Source organism: Terrapene carolina, unplaced genomic scaffold (genome assembly GCF_002925995.2).
Source record: "Terrapene carolina triunguis isolate 2854851 unplaced genomic scaffold, T_m_triunguis-2.0 Scaffold629, whole genome shotgun sequence".
Classification (NCBI taxonomy): Eukaryota; Metazoa; Chordata; order Testudines; family Emydidae; genus Terrapene; species Terrapene triunguis.
The window spans coordinates 11,247,151-11,260,829 of record NW_020664980.1 but is presented as its reverse complement, the minus strand read 5'-3'; positions in this window follow the sequence as shown (position 1 = coordinate 11,260,829).

Here is a 13,679-nt window from a genome sequence, read left to right as displayed (position 1 = left end):
GATCTTTAACTCCCTGACATAGTTCTTTTGCTTCAGTGGGGATACTTGTCTGAGTAAGGGGAGCAGGATTTGGCCTCTGGTTGCTGAGCCTGAAGTCGATGTCAAAACTCCCCAGGCTTCAATGGAAGCCAGATTGAGCCCACAGGCAGCAGAGGCCATGGTCGTTCTTGTCTGAGGCTCGTGAGCAAAGCGGTGCAGATGGGCCCCAGTATTAGAACAAGAGGATCTTCCAGCTCAGGAGTGAGAAGGGCTGTGCGGTGAAGCTCTTGCATGGAGCCTCCCTGAATTCTGCCTGATCCTAGTTAGTACACCTCTACCCCGATATAACGCGAATTCGGATATAACGCAGTAAAGCAGCACTCTGGGGGGCGGGGCTGCGCCATTGTTGGCTAAGAGAAAGACAATGGTGCTGTTTGGCCGCACAGTTCAGCTAACAACTCCCAGTGCGCAAGCCAACAACCCTCCCCCACCCCAGTGAGCGATCAGAGGCGCGGGCAGGCACAGGACGCACCGACCAGCCCGAGACGGCAGGAGTGGAGTCCTCTAGGTAACAGCCCGTCAGCCCCCCGCGGCAAGGCACCGGCACACACGAGCAGACCCATCTCTACCTGCACCGAGCTCGTTATTTTGCCACCACGTCGGACACGCTTCCAGAGAGGCCACCCACAGGGCCAGCCTCACCCGGCTCCCGCATCTACCGGCGGATCCGGGGCAGCGGTGGCGGGGTGCAGCAGAAGGGTAGAGCGGGAGAGACGTGGGAGCCGCCGGCGCAGCGCCCTGCCTGAGCCTCGCCTCACCCCACCCCACCGGGCCCAGCTCCCCATGGAGGAGTCAGGCTGCATGGTCCCTGCTGCCCACATAGCAAAGGCCACGGCCAGCCGGCGCGGCCCTCAGGAGGGAGGCAGGACTGAGGAGCCGCCTCACCCAGCTTGAAGGGGAGAGAGGACAGAGATGGAGCCCTTGCGTGGGGGGATCGCCAGGGGCGGGAAAACTGGACTTCCCTGTTCCCTGCCTAGAGCGAGATTGCAGCAAACAGGCCGGGGGTAGCCGCTGTGTAACTCAGACCCGCTGTGGTCACAGCTGCCGTCATGCTGTCCCCTCAGCCTAGAGTAGGGGTTGTAAGAGCTCTGAAAACTAGCTGGGGACCAGACAGCTGGGGATTGGTGTCTGTCAATCACAGGCCAAAGCAAGTTGGATACAACGCGGTTTCACCTATAACATGGTAAGATTTTTTGGCTCACGAGGACAGCGTTATATCGGGGTAGAGATGTACTACTAATTCTTTGCTTTGTGAGCACAAAATTCACAGAGTTGAAAAATCCCCATCACTTTCCTATTTTGGCCAAATGATTCTCTCCCCCCCTATACTCAAGTACATCTATTAAAGCAAAGTGGCCAGACCTGTGGCCTGGAACGTGGGTTTTTCCAGAGGAATGGGGAAGGCTGTTTTCCTGCAATGTTTAGAGAATTGCTACTGTCAGTGGCACCAAAGGAATTTTTTTGTGATTACAACTTAATTTGAAGAGTACAAATACTTCTAAAGCTCCGGATACAATCTCCAGGCGGCCAAGAGAATGAAGGGCTTGTCAACTGAAATAAAACTCAGTCCAAGGGCTTGGGAATTGACTGGCATGGCTTTTAGAGGTACAGAACTATACTGGTATAGTTCACCACATGGATATTCTGTTCTGGAATACAAATCACTCTTATGCAGTAGAATTACTCTGCTCCCCAATGGCACATTGATAGACATAGCTATGCCAGTCACTTCCCCCATGTATAAAAGTCCTGAGTTAACTTCCCTCCTGCCTCCCACTAGAAGGACTGTGATATGCTGCCTAAGCAATTTCAGAGAACTATAATGGCTTATCTGGCTGAGTGGGATTTGTTTGAGTTTCCGGGAGCTGTTGCTTCTCTTACTAGTAGAAAAACGTAATGTCACACTGAGGAATCCTCATATGGAGCATCAAGTGGATGTTTAAAGTAAGATATTTGTGACTTGTTAACCAGGAATGAAGTAGATAGTGACTTTTTTTGCTTTCTCATTTTCTAACATCGCACGGCTTTCCTCTGCTTCACTTCTTGATCTCCCGAGTTTCCCATCTCTGCTTTGAATAGTTGCTTATCCTAAACTCCAGCTAAGATGGAAAACAACCCCGAAGTCAGGTGTCTCTGGGGAATGTGGTCTTCAGAGGAGGGTGTATGAGATTTTTGGTTATAATAGCAATGTATGGCTCATGAGAAAATGTCACTGCTACTGACAATAGTGGTTTATGTTCCGCTCTGTTACAGCAGTTAAGTTGGAGTAACTCCATGAAAGTCAGTGGAGTTACATTGGTATAACTGAGATCCTTGGACCTCTGTGTTGTAAGACAGAGAGCACCATACCCTCCTTAGACAGTGCATTGTTTGGTTTTCTGCTGTTGCTGGAGATAATCTGTGACATGGCTACAATGGAAATTTATTGGCCAAGAATATAATTCATGGAGCTGATTTATTTTAGAGGCATTGAAACTAAATAGTACCCTCCCCTCCGCCCCAGCTCCCTGCCTGCTCAGTAACTTTATCCAGGCTTTCCAAATACTGGGCGGATTGTATGCTGTTTGTTGAATGGGTCTATGTTTCAAGTAACCCCAGAGAAGTCACAGCACCAGTGTAAATGAGACCAGAACTTGGCCCAGGATCCACCTCAGTAACCCATCCATGGGCCAATGGGTATGCTTGTTCTCAGTGATGCAGTGAGCGGTATAGCAACAATGCAGAATTGGAGAACAATTCCTCCCACAATGTTAGGTCAGACTGACCTCCCATTGAGGCAGCAAAATTTAACTCATGGAGTTACTGCCCAATGGTTCCCATGCGGGGGAGGAGAGTTGGGAGTGCTTGAGTGGGAAAAGAACAAGGCCTCCCAGCTCTTCCTCCAGGGGATCTAGGTGTAAAGGCAATACCACATCCACATCTGCAGAGTTGTCTGCATGGGAAGCTCCTAGGCACTGCTCCCTCCTCAACCAGGGGAGGAATGCAATCCCAGAAGGAGTTATTAAGCCAGGTTGACTTCCTCCCTGAATTCCATGCAGCAGTACAAGGGATGGTACCATGAAGTGCTTCTCTTCGGCCCTGCCTCAAACCCTGCAGTGCCTATGAGATTTTGATGGGGATTAAATTGCCACATGGTTGGCATTCCTTCCCTTCTGCACAGGCAGTGGGAGAGCTGTGCAAGCAGGCACCATGTTGGTGGAAATGCTTGGAAGGTTGGGGTTGGGGCTTGGTTTTGTGTCAGACTTCAGTATACTGTGACGATAGCCTGTAGCTGGAATTTCACTCAGCTGCTACATACAGTAAGCTCTTTAGGGCTCAGAGTGTGGTAGGCTCCAACCTGGCTGAGGCCTGCAGATGCTAGTTTAAAGCAAATGATTAATAATACTTGGAAGGATTTGAGTTGTAAACCTATTGTGTTGGTAAGTTTCAAAGACCAATATTTTCTCTTAGACATGGAAACATACACTATTGGCAAGTAAGAAGGCTCATACAGGACTTTGAGTCACAGTCCTTCTAGGACTCTGCAAAAGCAAGAGTTCATCGGTTTCAGAATACTTAATTAAAACTCCTACTTCCCCCAGAGACCAAAAAATAAACAACATTTGTTAAAAAAATTAAACCGGCGCCTAACAGTGAACTGAAAAAACAAAACCGAACAGGAGCAACCCCTCCCTGAATGAGAAGCCTGTCATCTTTTCAGTTTTACATTCAGGATGTGCTTACTTTGCTTTTCTGTTCAAAGCTGCCAGATTCGAGAACAAAACCAAGTGTCAATAAAGTCCTGTTTTGATCAGATTGGAAAATGCAGATTTGTACAGAAACTATTCGAGAGGGGATATATGTTTCTTTTTTTCTGATATGATGAAGTTGAGTCCTTTCCATTCCCATAGAGCTCATGTTATTTCTTTATACAGGCTTGTGGACCAGTGTGCCGGTTGCTTTGAGCAGGGGATCGCTGTGTAGGTTTGGAGGGGAATGAATCTTCTCATTAGGCAGGGGCAGCCACTGTTATAGGAGGCCAGGCACTGCCACTCCCCCGCCATGCAGTTCTGCAGTCACAAACCCACTGGGCATTCCTCCCTACCCCTAAATCTCCTCCCCAGGTCCCCCATGCTGCCACAAAGCAGTGCCTCTCAGAATGGAGGGTGCGATATACAAACCTTCCTTCCTCTTGCAACTGAACCACAACTGCAGTGGAGAGAGGAGGCCAGGATTCCAGACAGTGCTTGGCTGGTGGGATTAAGCCTGATGTGGTGGCTAGCACTACTGCACCAGCATGTCAGGAGGTCCCTGTCCCAAGCCAGGACTTGGCTGTATATCCAGACAGAAGGTTTTTGGTGGTAGGGGAAGTGCTGCCATTCAGATGATCTGTTAAAAGAAAGTCTGGCTCCACCATAGTGTCTCTGGATGCTGTTAGGTGGACACTTCCTGCAAAAGAGGAGACCTTGGTTACTTTTCTGCCCAGCCATCCCCCTCTAAAGAGAACCACTCACCAAGGTCCCCCTGGAGTGCACCATGGCTGCCATTGTAACAGTTTAAAGATATATACAAACCACATTTACAAGCAACCACACACATGCAGGGAGAGGGCTCACAGGGCAAAAAAGCCACACAGGGCACTGCCACTGAGCTAAAGAAGACTTCTGGTTAGCTGAGGGTCGGAGTAGGTTTCACCTACAATCTAGGCTTCTCCCATCTATGGCAAGAGAGAGAATTACACTTGAGCAAGTCTGACACATGGTAGCCAGGAGAGGGCAATGGTACACACTTGCTGCTAACCCATGATTAGACTGTATGTGCCTATCCTTTGGGGAACTACAGTATATAGTCTATTCAGTGAGGGGTTTTAACACTAGAATCCAACTATGTATCTGTTTCTTAAGAGACTGGTAAAGTAAGTTAAACCCAGAGGGGCTGATCCTGCTTCTATATAGGTAACCTCTTCAATAAGAGCAGGAGTAGTCTCACAGTGAGTTTACCAACACATAAGTGCAGACAAAACATAAAATCAGTTAATGACTTGTGTAGTCAGAGGACCAACTTAATCCCTGGTGCAACTCCTCTCACTAAGAGTTAAACCAGAGAAGGATTTGGGCCATTAATCCCCTGATTAGTATTCATTTTGTATATTGAGTGGAATACACCGTCTGCTGGTTGCCTTGTGTCCAATCAACCTCAGATGCATTCACTTTCTTTACATTTCACTTTCTGCAAAATCTGGTTTGTCAGACATGAGGGGTTCTGACGAAGGAAGAAAAAACAAGCTGGTGCTATATCAGCCACTGTAAAACATTTTCTGCTTTAAAAATGTAAATAATTGAAAACTAACTTTTAAAACCAATCCAATGTGAGTCATTCTGGGATAAGTCTCCCAAGAGTTCAATTTTTCAAAACAAGCAGCAGGAGAAAGTATTGACTGTTTCTGAATCAGTGTGTAAAGAAAGTATTCAAAAAATGGAAATTTAAGAATATCTTTCTATTTAATGAAAGACAATGCATTAATTTACAATAACTCCCTTCTCACTTAGCACACACCAATATTTTCTAGAATATCTGCTACCAGTAAACCAACAGTGAAGCCACAAATCCAATAGGAGCAAATAATTTGAAATATGATTTCTTACTGACTGGAATTAAAAAAACAAAAAGTTTCCACTTGCCTGAAGCACACTTTAAATATATACATGCACTTCTTTCTGGCTTAGCTGGTGTGAATAGTTCTGCTTAACAATGGGAGGACTGGTTCACAGAATGCTTTGTTAGCTCTTGCACTCAATATTCAAGTTGCATGCTCAATGTTTTTGATTAGATTTTCCTTTTAAAAAAATCCAGCAAATGTACCTGTATTAAACACTTTTGCTGTCAACACTCTCGTGCGCTAACTGCTGTTTTTTAGAGTAGAAATTTAGGATAAAAGTGATCCTGTATGTAATTTCAGACTTCAATAGAGCTTCCCTCATGGATGGATTTGGCTCAGAGATTGCAAATAAAATGATTCCTTATCCCTTCCTTCAAACTGTCTGATGTTACTGCAATCTGCACTGAAGCACCAGAAGTAAATATTCACAGGCGCAACAAAGGAAAAGCTACTAAAGCCATATGCTGTTACCGTTGTGCTGCTCTCTCCTCAGCCGCTTCATGACTGAGCCAGTCTGGGGTTAAGAAAGTCATGCTAATCCCTCCTCTCCGTCCCATCTCTATTAATATTGATTAGTTTGCTGCTAGGCTAGCTCAGCCCTTGTGCGAACCACTGACCATTGCTGCAAAAAAGAGATGAAGGACATTAAGGGAAAAATCAACCTGCACAAAAATGAGATTCAATTCTGATTTTTAAGCCGCTCGACCAAGGATATATAGAGCTAAAGTTTTCTCCCCATCCTTCACTTGTTTTATGGGGCCTGGATCATGAGTTATTCTATAATCTAGCATTTGCAGTTAAAAGGGTATGTACCATAGTATAGTATTTAGGCCCCAACTCAGCAGAACACCTGAGCATATTCTTAAATCCCATTTAAGGCAATGGAACTTAAGCACATGCTTAAATGCTTTGCTGAATTGGAAATATAGGAAAAAATTAGGGCCAAATCCAGAGACCAGCAATGGCCTGAGTAGGGCTGCTAGGAATATGTGTTGGAGAGGAGGGACAAAGAATCTCTCTCCCAGTCATGGAGGGGCTACAAAGCTACATGGAGGCTACTTCAACCTAATCTCTGGAGAGATCCCCACCATCCCTTGAAGGAGAACAGGAGACTTGCCTATGAGCAGACCCTAACTCGGTGCAAGAAGCCCTTGCAGAGCCTTTCCCCTGCTTCCCCCCTCATGCAACTGAATCCCACTGGTTCTGCTGCCAGAGGAACTCCCTAGCTTCAGAGAGAAACTAATACCGTGGAGAATATCATGTCTCTGCACTACTGATTCCCCCCCCCCCCCCCGAACCTTGAAGAGTGGTTGGTAACTCCTTAGTGTACTTTGCTTAGCCTTGAAATGCATTTTATCTTATGGGATAGCTGAATGAGAACACACAGTATGTGGAACGCAGCTAGTCCCAAGCATTACAGCAGTGTTTGCTAATGCCACTGCACTCAATTCGTCAGCATCTCTGTGAAGATAAATCCTACTGTCAAGGGGGTTTAGCTGCACCCCTGGACATACGCTGCAAGATTATCAGCGTAATCCTTTTTGCTGTTCAATCTGGCTACTCTCAGTCCAGTTATTTTAAAGTTATTGATGAAAAAAAAAAAAAATTCCTTGCTGTTTGGAGTCTGATGCAAAGCCCATTTAAGTCAATGTGCAGTCTTTCCATTGGTTTCATTAGCCTTTGGATCAGGCCCTGTGTGAGTCTGGAGACTGACATTAATGCTAATTCCCTTTGTGCACTGAGGAAAATTAATTAACGTGTATTTATAAAGAATGTCTCCTGGCCTTTTGGCCAAGATGCACCTACATTAAAATCATGACCATAATATACCAAATAAACTCCTCATGAGTGCCCCCTTTTACCTACTGGGATCAGTATTACAGCTCTCCAACCTACTTCCACCCTCTTTAATACATCCTCTTCTCCCCCCTCCTCAGGAACCAGCTAAGCCTTGAGGTATGCCCTGGCAATTAGCAGACCGAGAGGGGTGCTCTGTATATGCATCGTCCAACTTTTACATGTAGAACCAAACCTAAGAGCAACAGTTATTTCCACCCCCACCCTCCCTCCGAAAATATAGGTGTTATTGGGGTTGACAATGTATCTTTCTATCAGGTGGGAATGAACAGGCAGATGGCTGCTGGAATCTTCACTATTATATGGTAACTAAGAGTTGGCATTTGAACAACCTGACTGTCCCTTTAAAGGGACACATCAACTTCGTCTTATTATGCAGGTAGTCAGACTAGATAATCCTAATGGTCCGTTCGGACATGAAAATCTATGAATCACACAAATATTTTACTTCTATTGTAACGAGTAGCAGTTACGGTTGTTACAATTAAAAGAGATGAGGGGAAAACACTTTGGTTTTTCAGATTGTTGGGGTTCTGCATCTGACCGGACTTTGGCCAGAGTTTTCAGACAGGCTCAGCACCCTGGAGAGATGCCAGACTTTCCAAAGAGAGGCGACACATTTTTCAAAAGTGCTGAGCAACCAGAAGCTCACATGCAGAGCAATGGGTTAGGGAAATGGGAGCTTTTTGACAACCTGGCCCCCGTTGTGGGCACTGAGGTCTTCTGAAAAACTGGCTGAGCCCTTTGAAGAATCTGGTCTCCTGTGTACAGTCAGTTTCACTGTTTCCCCTGCATAGTCAGTCAACCCCCAGTCTCACCCATGCTATTTGTATAGGGGTCTTGCACACAGCAAAAGGAGAGAGTTGTTTTATTTGTGTGACTGTAAAATCACAAATTGGTATGAGAATTTTGGGGCAGTTTAAAAGTAGTTTCAGGTACATTTTTTTTTTGAGCTGACTGGACTTCAAATTGATGGTTTCCCTTTGGTTGTAGCAGTCTAGCTAGTAGTATTATGTAATTATGAGAAGAAACATGCCTACTGTGAATTCAAATCATCAGCCACCTGCAGGGATAACACCTTTGCTATTGCATGTTGCCTCTGCTAAGTTTCCACAGTTTGTTAGGACATTACTCACTATGGTGAAATAATGTACTGGACTGAAACATCACTTTCATGTTTCTGGATGCTGTACACAGTACAATGCCACTTATTTTCCCATAGAAATCTTTGTGCACAGTCTGTCAGAAAACATTTGAGGGACAGGCAGACCAGAGTGCACTGCACAGAGTTGGGTACAGTCAGGGGTTATATTAGGGAAGCTGAATGATGAGACTTGCAATCCCAGTGGAGTTGGTTGTATTTGCTAATATGATCAGCAGTTAAATAGTTAATGATATTGCTATGAGAAATCATCAATAGGCTTCAGAGTCAATAGTTTAAATGAAACAGAGGCAGAGAATTACCAGCTCTCAGAGCTATTGTTATACGAGTGAAATGTAGCAATCTCTGTGGTGCAGAGTGTAAGCTGACCAATGCACAGAACACCGCAACAACCAGGGACAGGAGAAATTTTGCCAAGCCCAACAGAGCAAATCCCTCCTCTTATTTAAAACAAACACATGCACCAAACCATGGGAACTCTACACGCCACAAAAACTTGATTACAGCCTTATTTATAAGGTTTTGAGGAAAAACCACCTCCTATACAGCAAAAACTGCATTTTACTTAGACTTTCATCCTTCTGTGGTAAATTGAGTCAACCCTTCCTAGGTTCCAGTGCATCATAGCTCTCGTGATACTCACAACACTAAGCCATCACCTCCCGCACAAGGCTACTTGGAAAGACTATCAGGATGCAGTATTAGGGAAAAGGAAAGGTTTAAAGAGAGCTCAAATGAATAGGAAAGTTTAAGGGGGAATTGAGAAGGCAGGCAGTCTCTTTGCTCCTGGGCTTGTTTCCTGGGCTGCAGTGATTTGGAACAGGTGAACTCAGTCACTGTGGGAGACACCCTGTACTGACTCCTTTGGCTAGTTGGGTTGTAGCATTCAGAGGCCCTGGAGGATGCTGTGTTCAGCCCTCTTCATCCCATCAGACATGAGGCCTGGAGGTACCAAGTTTCAGTATAACAGAGATGGACAGTTTCTCTTTGGGTAATGGATGCAGAGGAGGCTGATGTGAGTATGGAAATTGGATTGCTAGCCTTTCTGTGTGGAGAGGAAAGGGGACAAGGTACCCTTAAGAGTGCAGCACTTTAGAGGAATAGATGCTGTGGCAGATCAAAGTCTGTAACTGAGCCAATAAACTGACAACTGATTTTTATTATCATGTTAGTGCTGTCTCAAAATAGCACACCCACTCAACTAGGAAAGTGATTTTATTTTCATAAATGTTATGGTATTTTTGGTGCTCAAGGTAGATTAATTTTGAGATTATAGAAGGAAATATACGCTTTTATTTTTAAGATCAGAAGTGCTGGGCCTGACCCTATGCAGTGCTCGGTACTCCAGTTCTCATTGGCTTCAACGCAATTGAGGGTGATCAGCACCTGCCAGGATTGCTCTGTCCCTGGCAGAATTGAAAAAGAAAACAGAACAGAGCTTCACTGAAAGGATTTTCTTAGATCACGTTGTGCCTTTTGTTCCGTCTTGCTGCCAGTAAAAATATCCATGTTTGGGAACAGAGACAGGTTCCCAGACTGAGACAAAGAATTCTGGGTGTGCAGCTGAGGCAACAATCCCTCTCTCTGGCAGGAGGCTGGTCACGTCGCAGTACTGCTATGTCTAGATCACCTGACATTTGCCTTCCAGTATATGCTCTTATTGTTTCCTTGACTAAACTGGTAAGCCTTGTTTATCATCTCCACTAGTGCTAATAAAACAGGCCCTAGTGTAGACAGCCCTACTGCTCTAGCTGTTGTTTTTAGCTCCATGACAGTTAGACATGCTCTGAGCTTGTTTACTAGTGTAAACAGCCTGCAAATATCTTCTGAACCCAGGGCTGTCTATATCTGGGCTCCCACTGTTGCTATACAGCAGCACAATGAACTGCAACTAGCATGGGTAATATGTACTTAACCTATGCACTGGGACGTCGTGGGGCTTAGTTTGTTAGTAAAGGCCAAACTTTCCAAAAGTGGACTTCAATTTTGGGTGCTCAGACTGAGATGCCTCAGGCCAGATTTTTGGAAATGCTGAGCACCCACACCTATAAATGAAGACTATAGGAGCTGCAGAACTTCTGAAAATTAGGCCCAAGGCATCCCAAGCTGGGCACCCAAAAACTGAGCACCCAGCATCAGAAGCCACTATTGAAAGCTTTGGGAAAGTGTTTTTATATCTTAATATAAAAGGAGCAGAGTCAACACTCAGTCCAGGGACTTAGCCTCTCTTTCTTCTAAACAAACCACTGGAAAGTACTTCACAAGGCAGCATGTTGAAAAGTCGACTCCTGTACTCCACCGCCACGAGAAGCGGCAGCAGTCAACTCACCGCGGTGAAGACACCACGGTAAGTCGATCTAAGTACGTCGACTTCAGCTATGTTATTCACGTAGCTGAAGTTGCGTAACTTAGATTGATTCCCCCCCAGCGTAGACCAGGCCTAAGAGCAGCAGCCTAGGTCTGCGTATATTTTTCCCCTACAGAGAATGTTGGCGATATCTGAAAGAAGGTAGGAGAAACTGGCACAAAAAGGTGCACTCAGAGTCAGTTTAGAGTAGGAGTATACTGTTTCAGATCCAAAACAGTGAAGCCAGTGCAGTTCCTACCTGTCTGATAGGAGGAGCCTCCACTGTCTCCCTCCCCACCTGTTCTGTGTCAGATTTCCTTTGGTTTTACTGCTGTCAGTTGGCCAATCTAGCTGCAGAAGAGTCAGCTGGAATCCATTCTCTCCTGTGCATCATCTGCAAAACTGCCAGCTAAGTTCTGATTCCAATATCTTTATTGCTGCTTATGGGGTTCAAATCAGAAAATCCGAGCACAGCTTGAATTTCATACACCAGGCTGAGCTCAGTGCTATACAGTGAGAAAAACTTAGTAACTGTTAAAGTGGGAAAATCTGCTGTGGAAGCCAATTGACAGTGAATAAATATAGACCCCACTAAGAGGTCATTTTCCCTGACCATAACCTCATGTTAAAAACAGAGCTCATAATATCATACTACTACTTTTGGCAGAGAGACAGAGCATTAAAAATGGGAAAATTTCACATGAAAAGGTGACTTTTTCTGTCCAATTTTGAATTCAAAACTTTGACCAGGTTTACAAAAATACATGTTTAAAATTAATATTCCTTTTTAAAAGATCCCCAAACAGTGGAAAGTATGGACTATGCAGTTAATCTCACCCTAACAACCTTAATTCTGATCTGTACTGCTAACTTCCTATCCTTCCATATCATCTTTGTAAGATGAGGTCCTTTTTGAACAAGGACTTTTCTGAATGGATTTTTGAATAAATGTTAACTTCCTTAACACTTTAATAAATCTGCAGCATATGGTTACAGCCAACTTACACTTGGAAAAGCTGCTGTACTTTTACAATCTCTGTGTTGAGACCAACTATTTATTACAAAAGACTGGGGTTTGAGTATTGTTTTTCATGTCTCCAGTGTGGTCCTCTGTCACCACACTAATTTTTACAAGCCCTTAATTTAAAGGACCTTTGAGATTTGGGTTTAGGAAATTTTAATTCCTAGATATGCTAGTTTTTGGTTCAAATAACATTCTTATAATCTGGTGACATGCATACTTTTCAGGAATAACTGTTCTCGATAATTGATTCAGAAAATGGTAAAATATGCAGTTTTTCTGTGCACTACAGATACAAAAAGGGCAGAAATACTGTGTCAGTAAAGTACATATAAATATACATTTAATGAGGCCTTGGGCCTCAATTTTGTGAGTAGAGCTTTGAACCTGCATGGAGCCCTACTGAAGTTATTGGATGTCACAATCACCAGAAGGTTAACAACGAGGTGTTCCAGAAAAATGCATTCTTACTTCATGGGGTCATTGCTTAAATTATCCCAAGTTTCAATTTCAAGGGATAATGCTACCTCTACACTTCTGGTCATTCTGAAAGCAGTGGCGGGGGGCCATGTTATAGTTATCTGGGTAATCTTAACTGCAATGCCATGCTTTTTTTGTGCTTTGTCTAGACTGGGGAAATTTACCCCCCCCCCCCCCCCAAATCCTCCTGGTTCTCCTGACTCAGTGAGAATGGATTTGTTAATTTCCCTTGTATAGACATATCCTTAACATGTGTGTTCAGGAATCCTAGTTTGATTTCAAGGCATTGCAGAGCTTTGGTAGTTTACCTAAAGAGTGAGGTTCTTTCAAATCATTTCTTAAAAGATTACAATTGAGTCTGCTCAATCTAAACAGGTGCTCAGACCCCTATTAGCAATGTGCTTGGTCCTGTATTACACACGATGAATGCCACAATCACACTTCTCTCTGACTTTCCATGCCATGCACATCAGGTAGATTCCTTCCCTGGGGCATTCCTTACATTTTAAAAATGTTTGGAAGTCACTCTGTGCCTGGGAAGTATTTATTGGGAGGGGATGGGAGGGATAGCTCAGTGGTTTGAGCATTGGCCTGCTAAACCCAGGGTTGTGAGTTCAATCCTTGAGGGGGCCACTTAGGGATCTGGGGCAAAATCAGTACTTGGTCCTGCTAGTGAAGGCAGGGGGCTGGACTCGATGACCTTTCAAGGTCCCTTCCAGTTCTAGGAGATAGGATATCTCCATTAATTTAAAAAGAAATAAAGCTTTCTGACTGGGGACTTTGCTGGGCACAAACAGAGAAGGGCTTGATACTCACTACTACAGCACATTTTCTACTGTTTTCCATCCTCCCATTTGCTTCCATTGTGTCTATCATATATTCCTTTTCTCCCCATCTCACTCCAAGTCTCCCTTCTTCTCCGTCCTAGCCCCAGCTCCCCCCTCGTCCACCCCCCCTCCCCCCCCCCCTCCTCTCTACCCTCAGCTCCCTCTTCCCCTCTATCCTAGCCCCAGCTCCCCCATCATCCACCCCAGCTCCCCCTCCTCCTCTCTACCCTCAGCTCCCTCTTCCCCTCTATCCTATCCCCAGCTCCCCCTCCTCCTCCCTACCTTCAGCTCCCTCTTCCCCTCCGTGC